Source organism: Nerophis lumbriciformis, linkage group LG32 (genome assembly GCF_033978685.3).
Source record: "Nerophis lumbriciformis linkage group LG32, RoL_Nlum_v2.1, whole genome shotgun sequence".
Lineage (NCBI taxonomy): Eukaryota > Metazoa > Chordata > Actinopteri > Syngnathiformes > Syngnathidae > Nerophis > Nerophis lumbriciformis.
The window spans coordinates 383,085-408,599 of NC_084579.2; the positions used below are offsets into that span (position 1 = coordinate 383,085).

The window sequence follows — 25,515 nt, forward strand, 5'->3', positions numbered from 1 at the left end:
ACTGCTTCTTTTAGATACAACTTTTATTTATTTACATTTTTACTGCCTTCTATTAAATTCCTTTTTTTTGACAATTTGATGACTTTTACTCGATTCTGATACTTGAATCTGCCTGTTTTTTGCTTTGATTTCAATTGTTTCGATTAACTCTTTGATCCCATTTCAATCCAAATCCCTTCTCAGTTCAACACCATACTGCTTTACAACTGATTGACACAATATATGTTTTAGTATAATGATTATAATGAAATATATGTTTTAGTATAATGATTATAATGGAATATAATTTTTAGTATAATGATTATAATGAAATATATTTTTTAGTATAATGATTATAATGGAATATATTTTTTAGTATAATGAAACATTTTCAAAAACAGGTTACAGGTTGGAAAAGCTTCATCTGGTTGCATGGAGATGGCCTAAAAATGTATTCTTATTGTGTGAATGCTCCAAAGGAATCGTGGGCTTTCCCTTGACTAATTCCAAACGTTCCCAGATTTCCCAGAATTCCAGGTTTTCCAGGACATTTTTCCCATTCAAAATGAATTGGCCATTTTTTCAAACTTCAACCATTTCCACATTTGTCAACCTATTCAAACCATTCCAACTTCAACACATTCCACCATTCTGGAAATTCAAATCATTTTTTCAAGTTCAAATAAATTCCAGGATTATCCAGAATTCCTGCTTTTCCAAAGCCCTATTTCCACCCTTTTTTCTGTCGACCACTTCTTCCACATTTGTCAACCCACTTTAACCGTTCCACCGTCCAAACATTCCTCTTACTCAGGACAAAAAACGAAGTTGTTTTTTGAACTTGGAAAATTCCCGGTTTTCCCGGAATTCCCTAATACCATTTCTAATTTAAAAATGTTACGACTTACGATTTGAAAAACCACAACACCAACCATTTCAACTCATTCAGAACATTCAAGTCTTTTAACATTTTCCAAAAAATTCCATGAAATTCCCATTGAAATGAATGGGACATTTTTCAAAGTTCCACAATTCCCACATTTTTCATCTGAGTCAAACTGTTCCAACTTCAAAATATTCCGCCTGTTCAAAATGGTGTGCTCTCCATTAATTTAACACAAATGACCGGATTTCCAAGGATTCCCAGTTTTCAGGGACATTTTCCGCATTCAGAATGAATTGTCCATTTTTTAAACTTCCACTATTCGCACATTTTTCAAGCGATTCAAACCATTCCAACATCAACACATTCCACTCATCAAACTAACCCTTTCCCAAGTTCCAAACCTCATTCCTGGAAATTCAAACTCTTCAACATTCAAACCATTGCAACTATTCTTCCATTCGTACGACATTCTGTCAGCATTTCACTTCAACTTCAGCATTGGAGCATTCACACCTCATCTAGTTTTATTTTGATCTGGTTTTTTAATTGACTTTTGAAAATGATGAATCAATTTAGTAGTGGTATGAATAGAAATTGCAATTCGGATGTGAATCACATTTTTTTGGTAAAAAAGGTAAGTAGAGTGTCAAACAGGGTTTGGGTGAGAGTAAAATGTAAAAGAAAACAATGTCTTGTAAAATGAAAACTGTGGAGAAGAAGGATAACAAGCACATTTATAATTAATCATGTTTGCTTTATAAAAAGAACAACCTACAATGAAGTCAAAGCACTACTTTTTTGGATTTTTTGTTTACTAATTAGCCAAAACCTAATTGATCCAATTGTCTTGTGTTTATGCAGCATGGTGCTGCAAGATTAGTGAGCAATGTGGCTACAGATTTTAGGTAGGACTTTTTGAATGAGAAATATTAGCTATATTAAGAAAACTATTTTTACAGTTTACAGTACTAAATATGTATTTCCTTGAAACATTTCTAATAGTCATTGCTGCTCCCTTTTTTATCCTAGATTATGCTGGGAACTTTTTATTGACATCCCAATCCTCAGTGAATCTAGGAAAGTCATTCTGAAGAGATCCACCTTTAAATCTCTTGTGCCTCCATTGCTCTGTGATGTGTTATTATATGCCAAGAGGGATTGTGGTCTCTTCTATTTCTTCTTTAAACGTCCCACAGATCCACTGATGGAGACCCAAAAAGGTCGACTATGGTCTGTGTAAGAGCATCTTCCCAAAGCCCCCAAACCCCCCTGCTGGCTGAGATGCACGCTGCTGACCCTTTAAGAGGAGGAGGAGGAGGCGGGGCCTGTCAGCATCCTGGCTGCGGTGTATACTGCATGCTGCTGGCCCTTTAAGAGGAAGAGGCGGGGCCTGTCAGCATCCTGGCTGAGATATACGCTGCTGGCCCTTTAAGAGGAGGGGGCGGGGCCTGTCAGCATCCTGGCTGAGATATACGCTGCTGGCCCTTTAAGAGGAGGGGGCGGGGCCTGTCAGCATCCTGGCTGAGATATACGCTGCTGGCCCTTTAAGAGGAGGGGGCGGGGCCTGTCAGCATCCTGGCTGAGATATACGCTGCTGGCCCTTTAAGAGGAGGGGGCGGGGCCTGTCAGCATCCTGACTGAGATGTACGCTGCTGGCCCTTTAAGAGGAGGCGGGGCCTGTCAGCATCCTGGCTGCAGTGTTTGTGTCCCTCAGTGAGATGTAAGCTGCTGGCCCTTTAAGAGGTGGAGGAGGAGGCGGGGCCTGTCAGCATCCTGACTGAGATGTACGCTGCTGGCCCTTTAAGAGGAGGAGGAGGAGGCGGGGCCTGTCAGCATCCTGGCTGAGATGTACGTTGCTGGCCCTTTAAGAGGAGGAGGCGGGGCCTGTCAGCATCCTGGCTGAGATGTACGCTGCTGGCCCTTTAAGAGGAGGCGGGGCCTGTCAGCATCCTGACTGAGATGTACGCTGCTGGCCCTTTAAGAGGAGGAGGCGGGGCCTGTCAGCATCCTGACTGAGATGTACGCTGCTGGCCCTTTAAGAGGAGGCGGGGCCTGTCAGCATCCTGACTGAGATGTACGCTGCTGGCCCTTTAAGAGGAGGCGGGGCCTGTCAGCATCCTGACTGAGATGTACGCTGCTGGCCCTTTAAGAGGAGGAGGCGGGGCCTGTCAGCATCCTGACTGAGATGTACGCTGCTGGCCCTTTAAGAGGAGGCGGGGCCTGTCAGCATCCTGGCTGCAGTGTTTGTGTCCCTCAGTGAGATGTAAGCTGCTGGCCCTTTAAGAGGTGGAGGAGGAGGCGGGGCCTGTCAGCATCCTGACTGAGATGTACGCTGCTGGCCCTTTAAGAGGAGGAGGAGGAGGCGGGGCCTGTCAGCATCCTGGCTGAGATGTACGCTGCTGGCCCTTTAAGAGGAGGCGGGGCTTATCAGCATCCTGGCTGAGATGTACGCTGCTGGCCCTTTAAGAGGAGGCGGGGCCTGTCAGCATCCTGGCTGAGATGTACGCTGCTGGCCCTTTAAGAGGAGGCGGGGCCTGTCAGCATCATGGCTGCGGTGTATACTGCATGCTGCTGGCCCTTTAAGAGGAAGAGGCGGGGCCTGTCAGCATCCTGGCTGAGATATACACTGCTGGCCCTTTAAGAGGAGGAGGTGGGGCCTGTCAGCATCCTGGCTGAGATGTGTACTGCACGCTGCTGGCCCTTTAAGAGGAGGGGGCGGGGCCTGTCAGCATCCTGGCTGAGATATACGCTGCTGGCCCTTTAAGAGGAGGGGGCGGGGCCTGTCAGCATCCTGGCTGAGATATACGCTGCTGGCCCTTTAAGAGGAGGTGGGGCCTGTCAGCATCCTGGCTGAGATATACGCTGCTGGCCCTTTAAGAGGAGGAGGCGGGGCCTGTCAGCATCCTGGCTGAGATATACGCTGCTGGCCCTTTAAGAGGGGGCGGGGCCTGTGAGCATCCTGGCTGCAGTGTTTGTGTCCCTCATTGAGCTCCAAGACGAGGCGGCTGAAAGGATTTCCAAAAAAGGGGAGGGCGGCAGGTAAGAAGCAGCAGTGATTTTTCATTTGCCATCCTTGTAATCCAGGAGAATATGTAGAATAAATGATTGTAATCCAGGAGAATATGTTGAATAAGTGAGTTTATTAGAGACCTCGCGTCAGCTGCTAGCTTACTTGGACTTCTTTTGTCCCTCTGCTCGCTTTTCTTCTCATTCTTTCAAAAGTCACTCACTCAATCCACTCGTCATATTTGCTATTTGTGTACATTTGTGTGACTTGTTGTTGTTTTCCCCCGTGTTTGTTTGTATTTGCGTGCCTTGTGAGGAGTCTCGTGCTCCAAGCTGGCGGTGATGAGGCTCACAAATCAATGCGCTGTCATCTCTTCATAATAATCATACTCTGAAAAAGTAGTCCCCTGTTGCTACTTTTCTATGCCTTTATTCACCATTAAGTTTGCTTTTTATACACTGTAGTCCATCAATTATATTCTGTAATATTCCATTTCCGACTTGTTTTCAAAGGAAGTCATTCATGTGACTGACATGTGCTTTATGCTATTTTCCCCTCATCATTCATGCATATTACATCATTCATGCACATTACATCATTCATGCATATTACATCATTCATGCACATTACATCATTCATGCATATTACTTCAGTCCAATCATTTTTACAGGGTCGTAAGTATATAAAAAGAAAAGTCCAATAAATGTAAATGTCCATGCTGGGAGAGGGTGGGTCTGGGCCTGGGCTTTCCGCTCCTCCTCATTACTTCCAGATGTTTCTGGGATTTTCCCTCCCGCTTTTGCCCTCAGACTCGCTGGGCCAGACGCCCCGAGCCGTGTCATCTACCCTCCCTGGGAAGATGGATGACAGCCTGGATCTCACATCTCACCCACTTTCATCAAAAACAGGGTGTGATTGTTGTCGTTTTGGGCCAGACCTGGGCAAATTAACAACCGGGGGCCACATGTGGCCCGTTAAGCTTTTCAATCTGGCCCAAATATTTAGTTGAGATGTTTAAGATGTAAAGTGTAGCTGCCATTATGATGTGCACTCATCTTTTAGAATGACCACAAGTCTTCAACTATACTAAGTCTTTACATGCTTGGAATCTGCATCATATACTAGTTACTATGCTCATCTCATTAGTTACTATGCTCATCTAATTAGTTATTATGGTCATCTAATTAATTACTATGGTCATGTAATTAGTTACTATGGTCATGTAATGAGTTACTATGGTCATGTAATTAGTTACTATGGTCATGTAATGAGTTACTATGGTCATGTAATTAGTTACTATGGTCATGTAATGAGTTACTATGGTCATGTAATTAGTTACTATGGTCATGTAATGAGTTACTATGGTCATGTAATTAGTTACTATGGTCATGTAATTAGTTACTATGGTCATGTAATGCGTTACTATGGTCATGTAATTGGTTATTATGGTCATGTAATGAGTTACTATGGTCATGTAATTAGTTACTATGGTAATGTAAGTGACAGCAGGTCAGAGGAGGTACCAAGCAGTGTGGTTGGGGAGTGTTTCCACAGAGTGTGAAATGTGGGTGTCAGGGACAGACGTGGAAGGAGATTTTCACAACAAAGTTGTAAAGCTTAGTGATATATCACATATATCAGATTGTAGGTGGAGTTTTTTACCCTTCATGTTCATATTTTGCTGTGTTTGTTGCATTTTTGTTGTGTTTGGCTTGATTGTAAAATATGTGTATGGAGAGGGGGTGTGACGTTCATATGTTGTCAATATTCAGTGTTTTATCCTTCAGAGTTAATATTGTAACATTCTTTATTTTCATGTACATTCTGGGTGTCTCATTCAGTAAAAAATTGTAAAATTCCATTCCGTTTTTTAAGGCGGTCTGTCATAATGTTTTTAGCATTCATCCATCCATCCATTTTTCTACCGCTTGTCCCTTTTGGGATGGCGGGGGCTGCTGGAGCCTATCTCAGCTGCACTGGGGCGGAAGGCGGCGTACACCCTGGACAATCAGACATTGTGAGGTTTTGTATTAGTGTTCCTAAGAATAGAGCCAAGCACACATACTGTACAGCAGATTGTCACAGCATGTGTGTGTGTGTGTCTGTGTGTGTGTGTGTGTGTGTGTGTGTGTGTGTGTGTGTGTGTGTGTGTGTGTGTGTGTGTATACATAGATAGATAGCTATACCGCCACCCAGACACATTTTTTTTCTAAATTTGGCCCCCCGAGTCAAAATAATTGCCCAGGCCTGTTTTGGGCAGTGTTTCCTAACCATAGAATACATTATACCATTATACCATTGCACCAAGTGCTTTTCACTGGGGGCCACATCACAGTTATGTTTGGCCCCAGTGAATACTATTATTACACCATTTTTTAAATTCATTTTATTAGTAGACTTTTTTTTTTTTAAACTAAAATATAAAAAAATATGGTAAGTTGCAATAATTTCACCTCAAAATGTAGTGTATATTACTGTAAATGTAGTGTATATTACTGTCAATGTAGTGTATATTACTGTAAATGTAGTGTATATTACTGTCAATGTAGTGTATATTACTGTCAATGGAAAAACAGTACTAATGTTTTTATGGTTAAAAAAAAGGCAGCTCAGTTGCCAGATTTGTTTTTTTTTTACCCTTCATGTTCATATTTTGCTGTGTTTGTTGCATTTTTGTTGTGTTTGGCTTGATTGTAAAATATGTGTATGGAGAGGGGGTGTGACGTTCATATGTTGTCAATATTCAGTGTTTTATCCTTCAGAGTTAATATTGTAACATTCTTTATTTTCATGTACATTCTGGGTGTCTCATTCAGTAAAAAATTGTAAAATTCCATTCCGTTTTTTAAGGCGGTCTGTCATAATGTTTTTAGCATTCATCCATCCATCCATTTTTCTACCGCTTGTCCCTTTTGGGATGGCGGGGGCTGCTGGAGCCTATCTCAGCTGCACTGGGGCGGAAGGCGGCGTACACCCTGGACAATCAGACATTGTGAGGTTTTGTATTAGTGTTCCTAAGAATAGAGCCAAGCACACATACTGTACAGCAGATTGTCACAGCATGTGTGTGTGTGTGTCTGTGTGTGTGTGTGTGTGTGTGTGTGTGTGTGTGTGTGTGTGTGTGTGTGTGTGTGTGTGTGTGTGTGTGTGTGTGTGTGTGTGTGTGTGTATACATAGATAGATAGCTATACCGCCACCCAGACACATTTTTTTTCTAAATTTGGCCCCCCGAGTCAAAATAATTGCCCAGGCCTGTTTTGGGCAGTGTTTCCTAACCATAGAATACATTATACCATTATACCATTGCACCAAGTGCTTTTCACTGGGGGCCACATCACAGTTATGTTTGGCCCCAGTGAATACTATTATTACACCATTTTTTAAATTCATTTTATTAGTAGACTTTTTTTTTTTTAAACTAAAATATAAAAAAATATGGTAAGTTGCAATAATTTCACCTCAAAATGTAGTGTATATTACTGTAAATGTAGTGTATATTACTGTCAATGTAGTGTATATTACTGTAAATGTAGTGTATATTACTGTCAATGTAGTGTATATTACTGTCAATGGAAAAACAGTACTAATGTTTTTATGGTTAAAAAAAAGGCAGCTCAGTTGCCAGATTTGTTTTTTTTACTGTAAATAAAAACAAAACAAATTTACAGTAAAATGTAGGCATCTGAGCTGCCAGTTTGTTTTTGGGTTTGTTTTACCACAAATCAACAAGTGTATATTTTTGGGTGTATTACTGTAAATACCAAAACGGCACCACAGTTTATTACAGTAAAAAAAAAGTCTTTTTTTTTCATTTAGAGAAAAATGCTGTAAAAAGTAAAATTCACAATTTGACCATGAAATCTATTGCTACTTTTACATTGCACAATTTGATGGATAACTTGCTTTGAAATTATTATTATTAGTATTTATTTCTACTTAAAAAGTGGTTTGAATATTTGATCATATATTTTTGCATAATTAGACAATATTTAAGTTAACAAAATGTGTGATTTCATGGAGTAAATTTTTTTGTTTTCTCCCAAAATAGAAAGAAAGAATACATTTTAATGCACATTATTAGTAGATTGGAAAAAAAAACTAAAATGTAAAAAAATATGGTAAGTTGCAATAATTTCACCTCAAAATGTAGTGTATATTACTGTAAATGTAGTGTATATTACTGTAAATGTAGTGTATATTCCTGTAAATGGAAAAACAGTACTGCTGTTTTTATGGTTAAAAAAAGGCAGCTCAGTTGCCAGAATTTTACTGTAAAATTTACATTTGTTTTTTTACTGTAAATAAAAAAAACTATTTTACAGTAAAATTTTGGCACCAATTCTGCCAGTTTGTGTTTTGTTTTTTTTTACCGCAAATCAACAAGTGTATATTTTTGGGTGTATTACTGTAAATACCAAAACGGCACCACGGTTTATTACAGTAAAAAAAAAAGTACTTTTTTTTCATTTAGAGAAAAATGCTGTAAAAAGTAAAATTCACAATTTGACCATGAAATCTATTGCTATTTTTACATTGCACAATTTGATGGATAACTTGCTTTGAAATCATTATTATTAGTATTTATTTCTATTTTTTTTTAAATGGTTTGAATGTTTGATCATATATTCTTGCACAATTAGACAATATTTAAGTGAACATAATTTGCGATTACATGAGTACATATATTTTTATTTCTCCCACAATAGAAAGAAAGAACACATTTAGTCAGAAAAGTTACACTACTTTATTGATACATATTATTTCCCGGCTTTCAAGGGCCAAATAAAATGAAGTGGCGGGCCACATCTGCAAAAATAGCTGAAAATGTATATTTTTGGAAAACTTTTTTTTTTGCTAAAATGTCGTAAGGGGGGACCCTTACACAAAAAAATAAAAGTTTTGCTTCAGCAGCACAATACTGGTCCTGTAGTTGTGGGAGATGTCCCAAAACATCATCAGGAGTCCAGACAAAACCCAAAAATGGCAGAAAATTAAATATTTTTCGAAAAACTTTTTTTTGCTAAAATGTCGTAAGGGGGGACCTTTACACAAAAATTTAAAAAATGGACTTGCTTCGACAGCACAATACTGGTCCTGTAGTTGTAGGAGATGTCTCAAAACCTCATCAGGTGTCGACAAAACCCAAAAATGGCAGAAAATGTAATATTTTTCGAAAACTTTTTTCGCTAAAATGTCGTAAGGGGGGACCCTTACACAAAAAAGAAAAAACTATTTTGCTTCAACAGCACAATACTGGTCCTGTAGTTGTAGGAGATGTCTCAAAACCTCATCAGGAGTCCCGACAAAACTCGAAAATGGCAGAAATTTTATATTTTTGTAAAACTTTTTTTTGCTAAAATGTTGTAAGGGGGGACCCTTACACAAAAACTGTAAAAACGGTTTTGCTTCAGCAGCACAATACTGGTCCTGTAGTTGTAGGAGATGTCTCAAAACCTCATCAGGAGTCCCGACAAAACCCAAAAATGGCAGAAAATTAAATATTTTTTGAAAACTTTTTTTTGCTAAAATGTCGTAAGGGGGGACCCTTACACAAAAATTTAAAAAATGGACTTGCTTCAACAGCACAATACTGGTCCTGTAGTTGTAGGAGATGTCTCAAAACCTCATCAGGAGTCCCGACAAAACTCGAAAATGGCAGAAATGTTATATTTTTGTAAAACTTTTTTTTGCTAAAATGTTGTAAGGGGGGACCCTTACACAAAAACTGTAAAAACGGTTTTGCTTCAACAACACAATACTGGTCCTGTAGTTGTAGGAGACGTCTCAAAACCTCGTCAGGAGTGCCGACAAAAACTGTAAATGACAGAAAATTAATATTTTTTGAAAACTTTTTTTTTGCTAAAATGTCGTAAGGCGGGAACGCGGTCTTGGGTGTGGGCCGTGCTTTAGTTGATTATCAATAGTCTTGTTCAAGATGCATTTTAGTGTCCAGTGTGTTGAACATGTGTTGATGGAGTGTAATTGCTCCATGCATGATACAACACCACACTGTTGTGTAAGTGCACTGCCATGCATGATACAACAGCAGAGTGTTGTGTAAGTGCACTGCCATGCATGATACAACACCACAGTGTTGTGTAAGCGCACTGCCATGCATGATACAACACCACAGTGTTGTGTAAGTGCACTGCCATGCATGATACAACACCAGAGTGTTGTGTAAGTGCACTGCCATGCATGATACAACACCAGGATGTTGTGTAAGTGCACTGCCATGCATGATACAACACCACACTGTTGTGTAAGTGCACTGCCATGCATGATACAACACCACACTGTTGTGTAAGCGCACTGCCATGCATGATACAACACCACACTGCTGTGTAAGTGCACTGCCATGCATGATACAACACCACAGTGTTGTGTAAGTGTACTGCCATGCATGATACAACACCACACTGTTGTGTAAGTGTACTGCCATGCATGATACAACACCACAGTGTTGTGTAAGCGCACTGCCATGCATGATACAACACCACAGTGTTGTGTAAGTGCACTGCCATGCATGATACAACACCAGAGTGTTGTGTAAGCGGTGCAGCTGTGTGTGTTGTCCTTCCTGTCATCCATGACCTCCCAGCAGTGTGTGGCTCAGCTCTTTGTGTCACAAGCGCTGAAGCCACAAAACAGCTTGAAAAGTGCTGAGGCAGCGCCTTGCAACCTGCAACCTGCGTTATTATTACATGGTAGCAGGTTTCCACCTGGTGGTTTGCCAACCAACCATTGACAACACCTTCCCAAAGGGAATCCCGTCCTGGACTTTTTCCTCAGAGATGGAATGTGTGAGTGGCTGGGGGCTGTGATGGCATGCAGGGTTATAAACGCCTTTTGCACAGCAAGCCACACGCCGCCAACACTCATGAAACCAGGCTTCAGACCTGCATGATGCTGTCCATGTCTACGGACTAGTCATGTCCATGTCTACGGACTAGTCATGTCCATGTCTATGGACTGTCCATGTCCATGTCTACGGACTAGTCATGTCTACACACCGTGTCTGCTTGTAAGTACTCTGTGTGTGTGCACTGCCCAACATGCTCCTCTGCTCGTAAAACCAGCAATGTCACAACGTGACGACGACGGGGAGGGGCGCGCGGGTGGTGGACCGGTACTTTTTAGGGTCAGTATAGTACCGAATATGATTCATTAGTATGGCGGTTTTATACTAGTACCGGTATAGCGTACAACCCTAGTCTGTACATTAGTGAGTGTGTTAATGACTTCATATATTTTATAAACTGCAACATGTACAAACAGCAGAGAAACAATAATCAAAATAAGTATGGTGCCAGTATGCTGTTTTTTTCCCAATAAAATACTGGAAAGGATAGAAATGTAGTTTGTCTCTTTTATCCGATTATTAATCGATTCATCGAAGCAATAATCGACAGATTAATCGATTATCTAATGAATTGTTAGTTGCAGCCCTACACACATCATTATCCAACTTAAAGCACTATATAGTACTGTATGTCAAACAAACATAACAAAGTTACACACATCAATATCCTACTTAAAGTGCTATATAGTACTGTATGTCAAACAAACATAACAAAGTTACACACATCATTACCCTACTTAAAGTGCGATATAGTACTGTATGTCAAACAAACATAACAAAGTGCGATACAGTACTGTATGTCAAACAAACATAACAAAGGGGTGATGGATCAACTTTCTATTTAATAAAAAAGTCAAAGTCCTCAAATTCAGCTGCCCTGCCGACACGCACACCAGCTGTCACCAGCCTGGTGGTGCACTCACAGTTTCTGTAAAGTGTAAGCTGTTTTGAAAATGTTTTATTATCTTTAGCAATATACCAAATAAGACATTGTGAGAATCGTCTTGAATAGAAAATCGATTCTGAATCCAATCGTCACCCCAAGAATTGGAATCTAAAGGAACTGTGAGGTGCCCAAAGATTCCCACCTCTATCCATTAGCATTTACCGCACTAGCTAACGACAGCACTGCTGCGTTGACTGAATGAGTACCAGAGATCCATCAGAAAATTCCCAGATTTCCCAGAATTCCAGGTTTTCCGGGACATTTTTCCCATTCAAAATGAATTGGAGCATTTTTCAAACTTCAACCATCCCCACATTTGTCAACCGATTCAAACCATTCCACCTTCTACACATTCCACTCGTCCTGGACATTCAAACTATCATTTTTCCAAGTTCAAAACAATTCCAGGAATTCTCAGAATTCCCTTTTTTTTCCAAACCCTTTTTTGACCCTTTTTCCTGGCGACTACTCCTTCTGCATTTGTCAACCCACTTCAACCGTTCCACCGTCCAAACATTCCTCTTAACCAGGACAGAAAAAACCAAAGTTGTTTTTTGAACTGGAAAAATTCCCGGTTTTTCCGAAATTCCTGGAATTCCTTGATACCATTTCTCAATTAAAAATGTTACTACTTCAACATTTCTCCACCGATTTGAAAAATCCCAACACCAACCATTTCAACTCATTCAGAACATTCAAGTCTTTTAACATTTTCCCAAAAATTCCCGCTTTTCCAGAAATTCCCATTGAAATAAATGGGGCTTTTTCCAGAGTTCCACAATTCCTACATTTTTCATCCGATTCAAACCGTTCCAACTCAAAAATATCCAGCCTGTTCAAAATAGTGTGCTCTCCATCAAAAATGTTTGAAAATTCCTGGATTTCAAAGAATTCCCAGTTTTCAGGGACATTTTCCCCATTTCGAATGAATTATCCTTTTCTTAAACTTCCACAATTCACACCTTTGTCAACCTATTTCAACTATTCCAACATCAACACATTCCACTCATCAATCTAACACTTTCCCAAGTTCCAAACCAAATTCCGTTTTACCTGTAAATTCAAACTCTTCAACATTCAAACCATTCCAACATTGAAACTATTCTTCCATTCATACTACATTCTGTCAGCATTTCACTTCAACGTCAGCATTGGAGAATACACACGCAATTCCAAAATGTGGCAATAAGCTACTTTGAAACACACACAGGGTAAGAATTCACTTCCAGGTCAAAGGTGACTAAGACACGCGCATTTTGTTTTTGCGCATGTGTACTAGGTTGCGTTGTGCCGGCGGACAGAGGGTGGAGGGGGTCTTAAACGACCATTGTGTGTGTGTGTGTGTGTGTGTGTGTGTGTGTGTGTGTGTGTGTGTGTGTGTGTGTGTGTGTGTGTGTGTGTGTGTGTGTGTGGACAAGGATAAGGTTAGGTGGGATAAAGTTAGTGTAGAAGGGGCCTAAGCTTTGTCCTTAATTGTATGTATGCTTAGCATTTTTTACAAATTCAAAATATACCCAAACTTTAACTTTTTATTATGCGGCCCATATTGGAAAAAGTTGCGACCTTTCTGTAGTATTAACATCTTTTCCTAACATTTTTGTATGCTTGTCCCCCTCACCAGAGGTGGGTAGTAACGCGCTACATTTACTCCGTTACATCTACTTGAGTAACTTTTGGGATAAATTGTACTTCTAAGAGTAGTTTTAATGCAACATACTTTTACTTTTACTTAAGTATATTTATAGAGAAGGAACGCTACTTTTACTCCGCTACTTTTACTCCGCTACTTTTATCTACATTCAGCTCGCTACTCGCTACTAATTTTTAACCATCTGTTAATGCACGCTTTGTTTGTTTTGGTCTGTCAGACAGACCTTCAAAGTGTCTGCGTTACTGGTGACGTTTCACTTCGTTCCACCAATCAGATGCAGTCACTGGTGACGTTGGACCAATCAAACAGAGCCAGGGGTCACATGACCTGACTTAAACAAGTGGAAAAACTTATTGGGGTGTTACCATTTAGTGGTCAATTGTAGGGAATATGTACTGTACTGTGCAATCTAATAATAAAAGTTCCAATCAATCAATCAAAAGTGTGAAGGAAAAAAGATACTTGTTTTATTTCAACCGTACCGTCAAAAGCCTAAAGACTGACCGCACATGAGGACGTTCCTGTCTTCACAATAAAAGTGCCGCTCCATCGCGCCTGCGCTTTCAAAACAAGAGTCTCCGAAAGCCAGCGCAAACAAGCTAGCAAGCTACGGAGTTTGACGCCAATATATTTCTTGTAAAGTGTATAAAAACGAATATGGAAGCTGGACAAATAAGATGCCAAAAACCCACCACTTTCATGTGGTATTAGACAGAAAGGAGGAACTTTTCTTCTCCTCCATTTGAAAACGTGGACGTTATCATCACTACTGTCTGATTACAATCAACGCAAGTCATCAGAATCAGGTAATACACCAACTTATATTCTAGTCTTCATTAAAGAAAGGAATCTATATGTTAAACATGCATGTATATTCATTAAAACACCTTTAACATGTAAACAAAAACAGCAAAATAAATACTTATAAATTATATACTGTATATATCAATGTATATGTATGTATGTATATATATATATATATATGATATGAGTGTGTATGTTACTCATCAGTTACTCAGTACTTGAGTAGTTTTTTCACAACATACTTTTTACTTTTACTCAAGTAAATATTTGGGTGACTACTCCTTACTTTTACTTGAGTAATAAATCTCTAAAGTAACAGTACTCTTACTTGAGTACAATTTCTGGCTACTCTACGCACCTCTGCCCCTCACTAATGATTTCAAAAGCAAGTACGTTATCCATCCATTTGTGTGTAAACAATGGAGATCCATAGGGAATTGTGCAATAACATAATGAGGCGTTTACATCTTATAATTCACTGTAACATGTGTCCTCTGAGAGCAGCCAGAACTGCAATGTGGCCCTCAATGAAAACCAGAGTTAGAGCTGGCGTAAACGGTACCCGCCCTAGAATTCATTTGCCATCTCTTGTTTGGTGCACACCAGAGTCCAAATGGTCGCGTTCCCACTTGACCAAATGAACCCGACGAGCATAGCAAAGCCACCAGAACCAAACATACTGAAACAAGTGTGAAGACACATTCATACTAGAAGACCAGACTGGAAGGTTTCAACTTGGAACATCCAGAACACACCCATCTTGGTGCTTTCCAAGGACCGCTCCCAGACTGATGTCTTAGTAACCAGAGACCAGAGACCAGATCATTCGCCTCGCCTCGCCTCGCTAGTTTTGGAAGCGGTTCCCGAGCCGACTGTCCTGTTGAGGTGCTCACATGGAAGTACTTCTGGAGAGAGTTTCAACAAATAGAGCGCTGCAAAGCAAAACACGTAGTCAGATACTGTGTACACATGCTGAAGGAATGTGCAGTCCTTCCACTAAATCACCTTGAACATACGCTCTAATCTGGATGAAGAAGAAATCCCAATAATCCTGCTAGATCTCTCTAAATACAATAATCTAGTCTCAAACATGACAGAGTCGTGTTTTTCCTCTGTCATTGGGGTATTTTTACGCAGATATCCCACAAAATAGCCGCATAAGAGCAGGCCTGGTGTTCATCAGAACGTAGTGACGTGTGCGATTGCTGCACTTTGACGCAGTAATCTGAGAATCACATACGTGCCAACTTTTGAAATCAGAAAAACCTAGTAGCCAGGGTCCAGGGGCCGCAGGCCCCGGTAGGTCCAGGACAAAGTCCTGGTGGGGGGTTCAGGCTTCGCCCCCCGACGCAAAATGATTGATTGCATTCAGACAGGTTAAAATGTTGCTAAAACCATCACTTTTCTATCAGTCACAGTGACTTTTCAAAACAAAAATATTACAGCAAAAATCATATGGGTTGATTGACATGTTTATTCTGTAAGCTAACTTCAATAGTTTGAAATTATTTTGACAGTTAATGCCAGTTATCCTGTCAACCTTTCACAAGACTTCAATTTGTTCATTGAAAGTATAAACACTTTTTACAGTAAACAAATGGTAAAACAGTACTAAACAATTCCATAAAAAAAAAAATTGGTGTCATTATTAACTTTCTGTCCAAGCTTGTATAATCTACTGCCTTGTTCAATTGTAAAAAATATTCTGTGCCTAAAATTCACATTTCTATCACAATTATCATACTGTAAACATGGTAAGCTAACTTCATTACAATTAATAGTCCTGTCAATAGCATGGAATTACAATTCAAATGTAGTTTTTTTGTAAGCCTTTCAAAAGAATTCAAAATATGAAAAATTAATGCCAATTAATTTAAGCCATCAGACACTTGAAAAGTGGCACATCACATCTCTAATGTAATCATTTGAACTTTTCAACAGAAATAGCACTGCAAAAATATTAAGGACATACTTCTGTATTTTGGTAGTTATGCTGTCAACATTTAACAAGATTTCTTCAACTTGGACTTGAAAGCATAAATAGTATCAACACTTTTAACAGTATAACAGTACTAAACAATTCCAACAGATAACATTGGTGTCATTACCTTTTTGTGGCTAAAATCCAACGGCAACGGCATTAGACTTGTGTTTTTTTGTCCCAACGTGGTCTTTTACATCGCTAATTCCTCCGTGTCCGATCGAAAAATCTTGTCTGCACAAGGTGCAATTCGCGCAGTTTTCACCCTTTTTGGAACGGATAATTATTCCCGGATAGGCTTTTGAATATTCTTCACGGAATGACTGCAGTTTTCTTTTCGGTTTAAGACTCGTTTGGGATTTTTCTCTGGCTGATTCCATGATCGTTCGCTGGTTTGGAAACAATGGCAACTGGTGCCTCGTGCTTGGCAGCGGTGCTATAAATAGCCTCGCGCATGGCATTCGGAATGGCTCGATAGGAAGTTACGGGAAGCAGTGTCGATTGTCATTGTTGTTACGCGATTTCGTGAATAAAACTTAAAAAAAAAATAATAATAATTTAATGAATGAAAAACCGTATTTTTTATCACTGCAACTGTAACCCGGAATAGGTTGATGAAAACCGTACTAATTACGGGAAAACCGGAGTAGTTGGCAGGTATGGAATCACATGTGTGATGTAGACTGTGGCAACATCCTGACTGACATACTGTACGTCCACAACAACATTAAGATAGGGCTGAAAACTCTATCATGATATAAGTGTTTTATACTGCTCCATATCCATATTTGTTGATGGGGTTATACTTCAATCAATCAATCAATCAATCAATCTTTATTTATATAGCCCTAAATCACAAGTGTCTCAAAGGGCTGCACAAGCCACAACGACATCCTCGGTACAAAGCCCACATACGGGCAAGGAAAAACTCACCCCAGTGGGACGTCGATGTGAATGACTATGAGAAACCTTGGAGAGGACCGCATATGTGGGTAACCCCCCCCCCTCTAGGGGAGACCGAAAGCAATGGATGTCGAGTGGGTCTGACATAATATTGTGAGAGTCCAGTCCATAGTGGATCCAACATAATAGTAAGAGTCCAGTCCATAGTGGGGCCAGCAGGACACCATCCCGAGCGGAGACGGGTCAGCAGCGCAGAGATGTTCCCAACCGATGCACAGGCGAGCGGTCCACCCCGGGTCCCGACTCTGGACAGCCAGCACTTCATCCATGGCCACCAGACCTGTGCCCCCCCCCCCTCAAGGAAAAGGGGAGCAGAGGAGAAAAGAAACGGCAGATCAACTGGTCTAACAGGGGGGCTATTTAAAGGCTAGAGTATACAAATGAGTTTTAAGATGGGACTTAAATGCTTCTACTGAGGTAGCATCTCTAATTGTTACCGGGAGGGCATTCCATAGTACTGGAGCCCCAATAGAAAACGCTCTATAGCCCGCAGACTTTTTTTGGGCTCTGGGAATCACTAATAAGCCGGAGTTCTTTGAACGCAGATTTCTTGCCGGGACATATGGTACAATGCAATCGACAAGATAGGACGGAGCTAGACCGTGTAGTATTTTATACGTAAGTAGTAAAACCTTAAAGTCACATCTTAAGTGCACAGGAAGCCAGTGCAGGTGAGCCAGTATAGGCGTAATATGATCAAACTTTCTTGTTCTTGTCAAAAGTCTAGCAGCCGCATTTTGTACCAACTGTAATCTTTTAATGCTAGACATAGGGAGACCCCAAAATAATACGTTACAGTAGTCGAGACGAGACGTAACGAACGCTTGTATAGCTTGTATAGCTTGTATAGCTATAGCGCTGTATAGTCTTGCTCAAGGTCACAACGGACGTGACGAGGTTGGTAGAAGGTGGGGATCGAACCAGGAACCCTCCGGTTGCTGGCACGGCCACTCTCCCAACTGCGCCACGCAAGCAGTGAACATAGTGAGCTGAGAAAGCATAAGAACAAGTATATACATTTGATTATTAACAATCCGGGGAGGTGGGATGTGAGTTGTAGTTGCCTGGAGGTGTTCTTTTAGTGCGCTTTTGAAGGAGGATAGAGATGCCCTTTCTTTTCCACCTGTTGGGAGTGCATTCCACATGGATGTGGCATAGAAGGAGAATGAGTTAAGACCTTTGTTAGATGTAGGGCTGCTGCTAACGATTATTTTTCTATCGATTAATCTATAGATTATTTTTTTCGATTAATCGGTTAATCTATATATTATTTTTTCGATTAATCTATAGATTATTTTTCCTTTTACCGATTTTTTTTTATATTTAAAATGAAGAGGAAAAAATAAATGTAGGCCAGTTTTTTCAAAAGGCATGGCTTTTATTTACAAAAAAAAAAGTATGGCCACTAGTCAGTCAACATTGACAACAACACGACAAAATATTCTGTAACAATGTAAACATTTAAAACTTTTAACATTTAACAAAATTAAAAGTAGCTTATTTGCTTTTTAATGTGCAAATATAAAAGTAAACATCCAGTGCAAATCTTAATATTCTGGAATAGTATAAGCATTTCAAAAGTAAAAGTATTGCTTATTTTGCTTTAAAATGTGCAAAAATAAAGATAAACATCCAATACAAAAAAGTGCAAAACGGAAACATTTCAACAAAAGTAAAAGTATTGCTTATTTGCTAAAATGTGCAAAAATAAAGCTAAACATCCAATACAAAAAAATGTACAGTGTAAACATTTCAACAAAAGTAAAAGTATTGCTTATTTTGCTTAATAACACAACAATGATAGTATGATTAAAGTGAAAGTTAATTGTTGGTTTGTACATAGTATATGTAACTGTTAATGTTGTAAAAGGTATTTGCACAACTAATTAACGTTAGCGTTTGTGACACGTCTTGTGCCGTGGGGTTCTTTCAGGACCGACAGACTGAACGCCAGACGGCTTTGCCAGGTTTACAATCTTTTAATTTTACACAAAGTCTTTTCTCTTCCAACTGCGCGGATCGCGCACCTGGGCACGATTGCGGCGGCGCTCCCGGCGCGCCCCGCCTCGCCGCTCGCTCGCCGCCGCCGCCTCTCCACAGCGTTAAAGAGGAGCGCGTCTTTGTAAACACTGAACAGGCACGCCAAACGCGCCTGTCAGAGCGAAACGGTGCTTTAGTTTATGAATTTACAACGCAGATACAAATGACACATTCATGTTTTTGTGTAATAATGACAACGTATACGCACGCGGACGATTGACTTGTTGATGGTGATGGCAAGAACGCTGTCGGGGGTTTTCTTTTCAAATGTTCGTTCATAGCCGTTGTGCTGCTATGATAGGCCATTTCCGCTCGACACAGTGTGCATACAACAACATTATTAGGCCGTTTATTGAAATACTCCCACACTTTTGACGACTTTTGGCGTGCTTTTTTCCCCTCGCTCGCATCGTCTGCTTTGCGCTCCGCCATGACAGTAAAGTAGTGTGACGTAAATATGCGACGCGCCGACGCACAAAAACGGCGTCGACGTATTTACGTAACCGATGACGTCGACTACGTCGACGCGTCGTTTCAGCCTTAGTTAGATGGGAATGTGGGTTTAACGTGGTTAGTGGAGCTCCCCCTGGTGTTGTGGTTATTTACGTTGTGGTCAGTTTAAAAGGGAAGAACCCAAGTAGATATCATCTGAGAGATCATGTCTGGCCTGAGATGACTTCCTGTGCTCTGGCATCCAAGAGTTTTTAAGCTTAGAGAAACCATCTTCCTTCCGTCTGGACTTTGTCTTCCTCCACTGACGACCCCTCGTCATTCTTAATCCACTAAGAGAGCATTTGCTCCCAAATACCACCCCACTTTTTTTTTAGGGGCGGGGGGGGGGGGGGGGGGGGGGTCGTATTTTTGCCCTTGCTCAGTTTCCTGTCTTAGGCCAAGCCTCTAGAGGTAATGTGAGCTACTCCCCTCCCTTTGGCCGGGACTAGACTTACTCAGCACCTCCGACCCGCCACGCTTTAATGCAAGGAGCAGGGATTTTTCCGAAAGGGCCGAGTCGCGACGGCGACGTCCTATTGGCCGAAGCGTCCCTCTGAGAAGGCGGCCTGTGTGCAATCATGACATCATCAGACACAAAGCAGGGCTTTTGTCCCTCAGTTTGAAGGCGCTGTGAGGGGCCGCTTGTTGCAGACGTCATCATGCATGGAGAGCGAGGACTGAACGAAGGCAGACGTGTCCCTCCTGATGTAGAAAACCTCTTAAGATCCTCCGTGGCCCCGAGGGAAATGTCTTGTGAGCTTCACTCAGGAAGATAAAGTGGCTGCTTCTCATGCTTTTGTCTGCATATTTTTAGACAAGGAATGTACAAATGATGGTCACGCCTTTGCCAAACACACTTTAAATGACATATTGACTTCTATTTGTGATGTGCTATGTGATCTTCCTCATGTCTGCCACTTTCCATGGACCAAACTTCTTTTCTTATTCCTCCTTTCCTGTTACTTGCTCCTCTGGGGAATCCAAAGATGGAGCTCCCTTTCCTGTTAGTGCTTCCCCGCATGGGACCGCCACGTATTAGCGGCAATTACCTGGCACATGTGATTACAAACGTTGAGACTGGAGTCCTGCTGCTTGCAGCTGAGTAGTTCACGCCACATGAGAGTGGAGTCCTGCTGCTTGCAGCTGAGTAGTTCACGCCACACTTCTTGAAGACGGTGTCATGTCTGTGTAATCATCTTTTGTTTTAAGTCATGTTTTGTTTAGTTTCTGGCTTTTCACTCCCTTGTCTTGTTTGCATGATTACCCATTAGTTTCACCTGTTCCACGTTTGGACTCATTGTGCACTCTTGTTTGTCACCATAGCAACCATTAGTTTTCACCTGTCACGTCACGCACCTGTTTCACGTCTTGAGTCACGCACCTGTTTTCGTTAATCATGTTGTCATGTCTGTGTGATCATGTTTTGTTTTAGTAATGTTCGGTTTAAATTTTGGACTTTTTGTGCACTTTTGTTTTGTTTTGTCACCATAGCAACCATTAGTTTCACCTGTCACGTCACGCACCTGTTCCACGTTTGGACTCATTGTGCACTCTTGTCACCATAGCAACCATTAGTTTTCACCTGTCACGTCACGCACCTGTTTCACGTTTTGAGTCACGCACCTGCTTTCACTAATCATGTCCATAGTATTTAAGTTCATTCATTTTCTGTTGTTCGTCCTGACGACATCCCCGCATTTATGCTCCTGCACTCTCTCCACACCCTGATGACCCTTGCTACTCTTTTTTTCATGCCGGTTCCATGCCAAGTAAGTTTTTGTTTGTTAAGCCACAGTTAGTGTTTTGTTTAATTGTTCATAGTTTCTGCCAATGTGCAAGTTTTGTGTTTAAAGTCTAGTTTTGTACCTCCGCCCCTGTGCGCGCTTTTCGTTTATTCCTTTTTTGATAGTTTAAATAAATCATGTACCCACCTTCAAGCCTTGACCAGTCCAGTTCATTTGCACCACGGGAGAACAAACCAAGCCAAAGTCCAAGTCATGACACATGTCTGTTATTTAAGCTTTTCATTTTCTGTTGTTCGTCCTGACGACATCCCCGTATTCATACCCCACATTTATGCTCGACACATTTCTAACTCCTTTTCATGTCCATCGTTCACGCTGCTCCTTTTTTTGTCCATGCCAAGTAAGTTTTCTTTATTCAAGCCATAGTTTGCAAGTTTTGTTTAATTGTTCATAGTTTCTGCCCTTGTGCAAGTTTTGTGTTTATAGTCAAGTTTTGTACTTCCGCCCTTGTGCGCGCCTTTCGTTTATTCCTTTTTTTTGATAAATATAAATAAATCATGTACCTTCATTCCCGTCTCGCCCGAGCCAACTTTCCGTTGCATCCCGGAAAAGCACACACCCAAGACCAAGTCATGACAGACGGGATTTATCCAAAGTCGAAATAAACTGCGATGAAATCCTTGACGGTTAGTGTTATCGTGTCAAGTTGTATTTATTGTAAAAGCGTGATTGATTAGCACCGACAGTCTTGATGCTCATTACCTGGATACACAGCTAGTGCACTAATCGCTAGCTAGCTTGAATGCTAACATGTATACAAGATTGATTAAAAATGCGTCTAAATGCTGTCTGAGCAACTAAAAACAAACTTGGTTGAAAGATTTCAGCACATTCAACAATACCATCCATCCATCTTCTTCCGCTTGTCCAAAGTGGGGTCGCGGGGGCAGCAGCCTAAGCAGGGAAGCCCAGACTTCCCTCTCCCCAGCCACTTGGTCCAGCTTTTCCTGGGGGATCTGGAGGTGTTCCCAGGCCAGCCGAGAGACATAGTCTCTCCAACGTGTCCTGGGTCTTCCCCGCGGCCTCCTACCGAGCAGAAGCGCCCTAAACACCTCCCGAGGGTGGCGTTCAGGGGGCATTCTGACCAGATGCCCGAACCACCTCATCTGGCTCCTCTCCAGGTGGAGGTTTACTCTGAGCTCCTCTGGAATGACGGAGCATTCAACAAGACCATGATAATAAATATGATAACTGTGATCATGTTGGTCACTTTTCTACAAATAAGCTATTCTATAATATTTGAAATCGTTACATCCATAATCCAGGGTCAGTGACACAAAGTTATGCAATTGTGTTGCTTATTATTACAGCAAACCTCAGACGTCAATATAAGCGATTGTTGACTCAAACTAAAGCTTGTCTTTGCTTGCTCATGAACTTGTGCCAGAGACATGAGGACAATGTGCTAAGGTGCTGTTTTCCTCCATGTGTGCTTATTTCTATTCTTCTGTTTACATATGATATTTCTATACCGAACTACAAAACCCAAAACCAGTGAACACACCCCCATACCATCACACATGCTGGCTTTTATACTTTGCACCTAGAACAATCCGGATGGTTTTTTTCCTCTTTGGTCCACAGTTTCCAAAAAACAATTTGAAATATAGACTCGTCAGACCACAGAACACTTTTCCATTTTGCATGAGTCCATCTTAGATGAGTTTGGGCCCAGCAAAGCCGGCAGCGTTTCTGGGTGTTGTTGATAAATGGCTTTCGCTTTGCATAGAAGAGTTTTAACTTGCACTTCCACATGTAGCGACCAACTGTAGTTACTGACAGTTTTCTGAAGTGTTCCTGAGCCCATGTGGTGATATCCTTTACACACCGATGTGGCTTTTTGATGCAGTACCGCATAGATGGTGAAATCCCTAAATTCCTTGTTGAGAAATGTTGTTCTTAAACAATTTGCTCAGGCATTTGTTGACAAAGTGGTGACCCTCGCCCCGTCCTTGTTTGTGAATGGAAGCTACTTTTAAACCCAATCATGGCACCCACCTGTTCCCAATTAGCCTGTTCACCTGTGGGATGTTCCAAATAAGTCTGATGAGCATTCCTCAACTTTCTCACTCTTTTTTGCCACTTGTGCCAGCTTTTTGGAAACATGTTGCAGGCATCAAATTCCAAATGAGCTAATATTTGCCAAAAAGAACAAAGTTTCTCAGTGTGAACATGAAATATCTTGTCTTTGCAGTCTATTCAATTGAATATAATATCTTTTTATTGACCATTTACACCTGGTAGGACTCGGTCGGTGCCAAAAAGTACACATGCCTGAACTATTGGCCTACGAGGTCAGTCCAAAAAACTTGTGAGAGACTCAACATTTTTGCAGCAAATTCCTAAAAACACCAGAGTGCTGTCATAAAAATGATATTTGACGAGCTTTTCAAGCAGAAGGTCCTTAAACACCACAAAGAGTTCCTTTAACTCTTACCCAAAATCAAATGTCTGCTGTTTCTCCACAATATACAAATTAAGAGTAATAATGAAGGGAGAAGGTCTTGAACTTTCTGGAAATGTGGCCCCCAAAACCAAAGTCAAGTGTGGCGCTAGACTACAGTCAGCTGAAGTTCTGATAAAGCCTTCATGATGTTTTAAATCCATTAGAGTTGGTTTACACTCTCCTTTCCAGGGCTGGGAGGAAGTGACCGGTCCCTGGGGAAATGTGAAGATGGCGCTTTGTTTCCTGTGAACGCCTCCTTCCTGCGGACCTCCAACATCAGTGCCAATTAGCGCAGAAATGTCATCACAAATGTTTCCCATAAAAAGAATCTTCGCCTAAAAATACGGGCTGAAAAGTGTTTGTGGATTTGCTGGAGCTGAAAAAGGTCTTTGGCCGCTGTCGGCACGTCTGTGAGTTTTCATCTCCAGATGGTGTGGGAGTCTCACTGAAGTCTGCACAAACAAGGGAGTGGACTACCCTAAAAGCACCTCTCATTTACTTCTTCAAATATGGACCTCAGATAGTTTGTTACCTTTCCATACGTGTTTACGTGTCCAAACAGCACAATTTGCTTGTTTTTCAGGTGAACTTTCCTGATGTGCACACACACACACACACACACACACACACACACACACACACACACACACACACACACTGTCCCATGTTCACTTTCAGCTGCATGAATGGCTCTTTGTGACGTGCACCCCCCCAAAGGCCGCCCTCTGATGGGACACAATGAGCTCTGCAAAAACAACAACAGCAAGGCTTGTTATTATGATCCAAAGGTCACTCAAAAGTGTTTTAAAAGTCCAAAAGAAGGAGTACACAAGCGGCTCTCCCTGGAAATCTAAAGATCAGCGGACATTCTAATCTGCAACATGTAAGCACTCCCTACTGAGCAAAGGAATGTAGAGCACCAAACTGTCAGATGCAACGAGAAATACAGTAAGTCTGGTTGTATTTCTGCCTCATTCCTGTGAGAATCCTGCGTGTGACTGAAGTACAGCCTACAAAAGCAGGGAAGTTGTCATGTTGTGTAAATGGTAAATAAAAGAGAATACAATGATTTGCAAATCCCAGACAAGATATTTCATGTTCACGCTGAGAAACTAAATAATCATGAACTTAGAATGGAATGGCAGCAACACATTGCAAAAAAGGCATTTTTACCAGTGTGTTACATGGCCTTTCCTTTTAACAACACTGAGGAGACACATTTTTGAAGTGGAATTCTTTCCCATTCTTGCCTGATGTACAGCTTAAGTTGTTCAACAGTCTCCCTTCTCATATTTTCAATGGAAGACAGGTCTGGACTACAGGCAGGCCAGTCTAGTACCGGCACACGCTGTTGTAACACGTGGCTTGGCATTGTCTTGCTGAAATAAGCAGGGGCGTCCATGATAACTGTTGCTTGGATAGCAACATATGTTGTATGTACCTTTCAGTATTAATGGTGCCTTCACAGATGTGTAAGTTACCCATGTCTTGGCCACTAATACACCCCCATACCATCACACATGCTGCCTTTTACACTTTCACCCTAGAACAGTCCCCATGCTTCTTTTCCTCTTTGGTCCACAGTTTCCAAAAACAATATGAAATGTGGACTCGTCAGACCACAGAACACTTTCCCACTTTGCATCAGTCCAT

The 25,515-nt window shown here is 41.1% G+C and overlaps 1 protein-coding gene across 1 annotated transcript in view; it reads left to right on the plus strand.

The window, feature by feature from the left end:
- The first annotated feature begins 3,811 nt into the window (after positions 1 to 3,811).
- Positions 3,812 to 25,515, plus strand: part of kank2 (KN motif and ankyrin repeat domains 2) — a 59,770-nt gene continuing 38,066 nt past the window's right edge. Inside the window, exon 1 of the mRNA XM_061981244.2 lies at positions 3,812 to 3,904. The gene's annotated coding sequence lies outside the window, so the exon portion shown is untranslated. The remainder of the gene's footprint in view (positions 3,905 to 25,515) is intronic.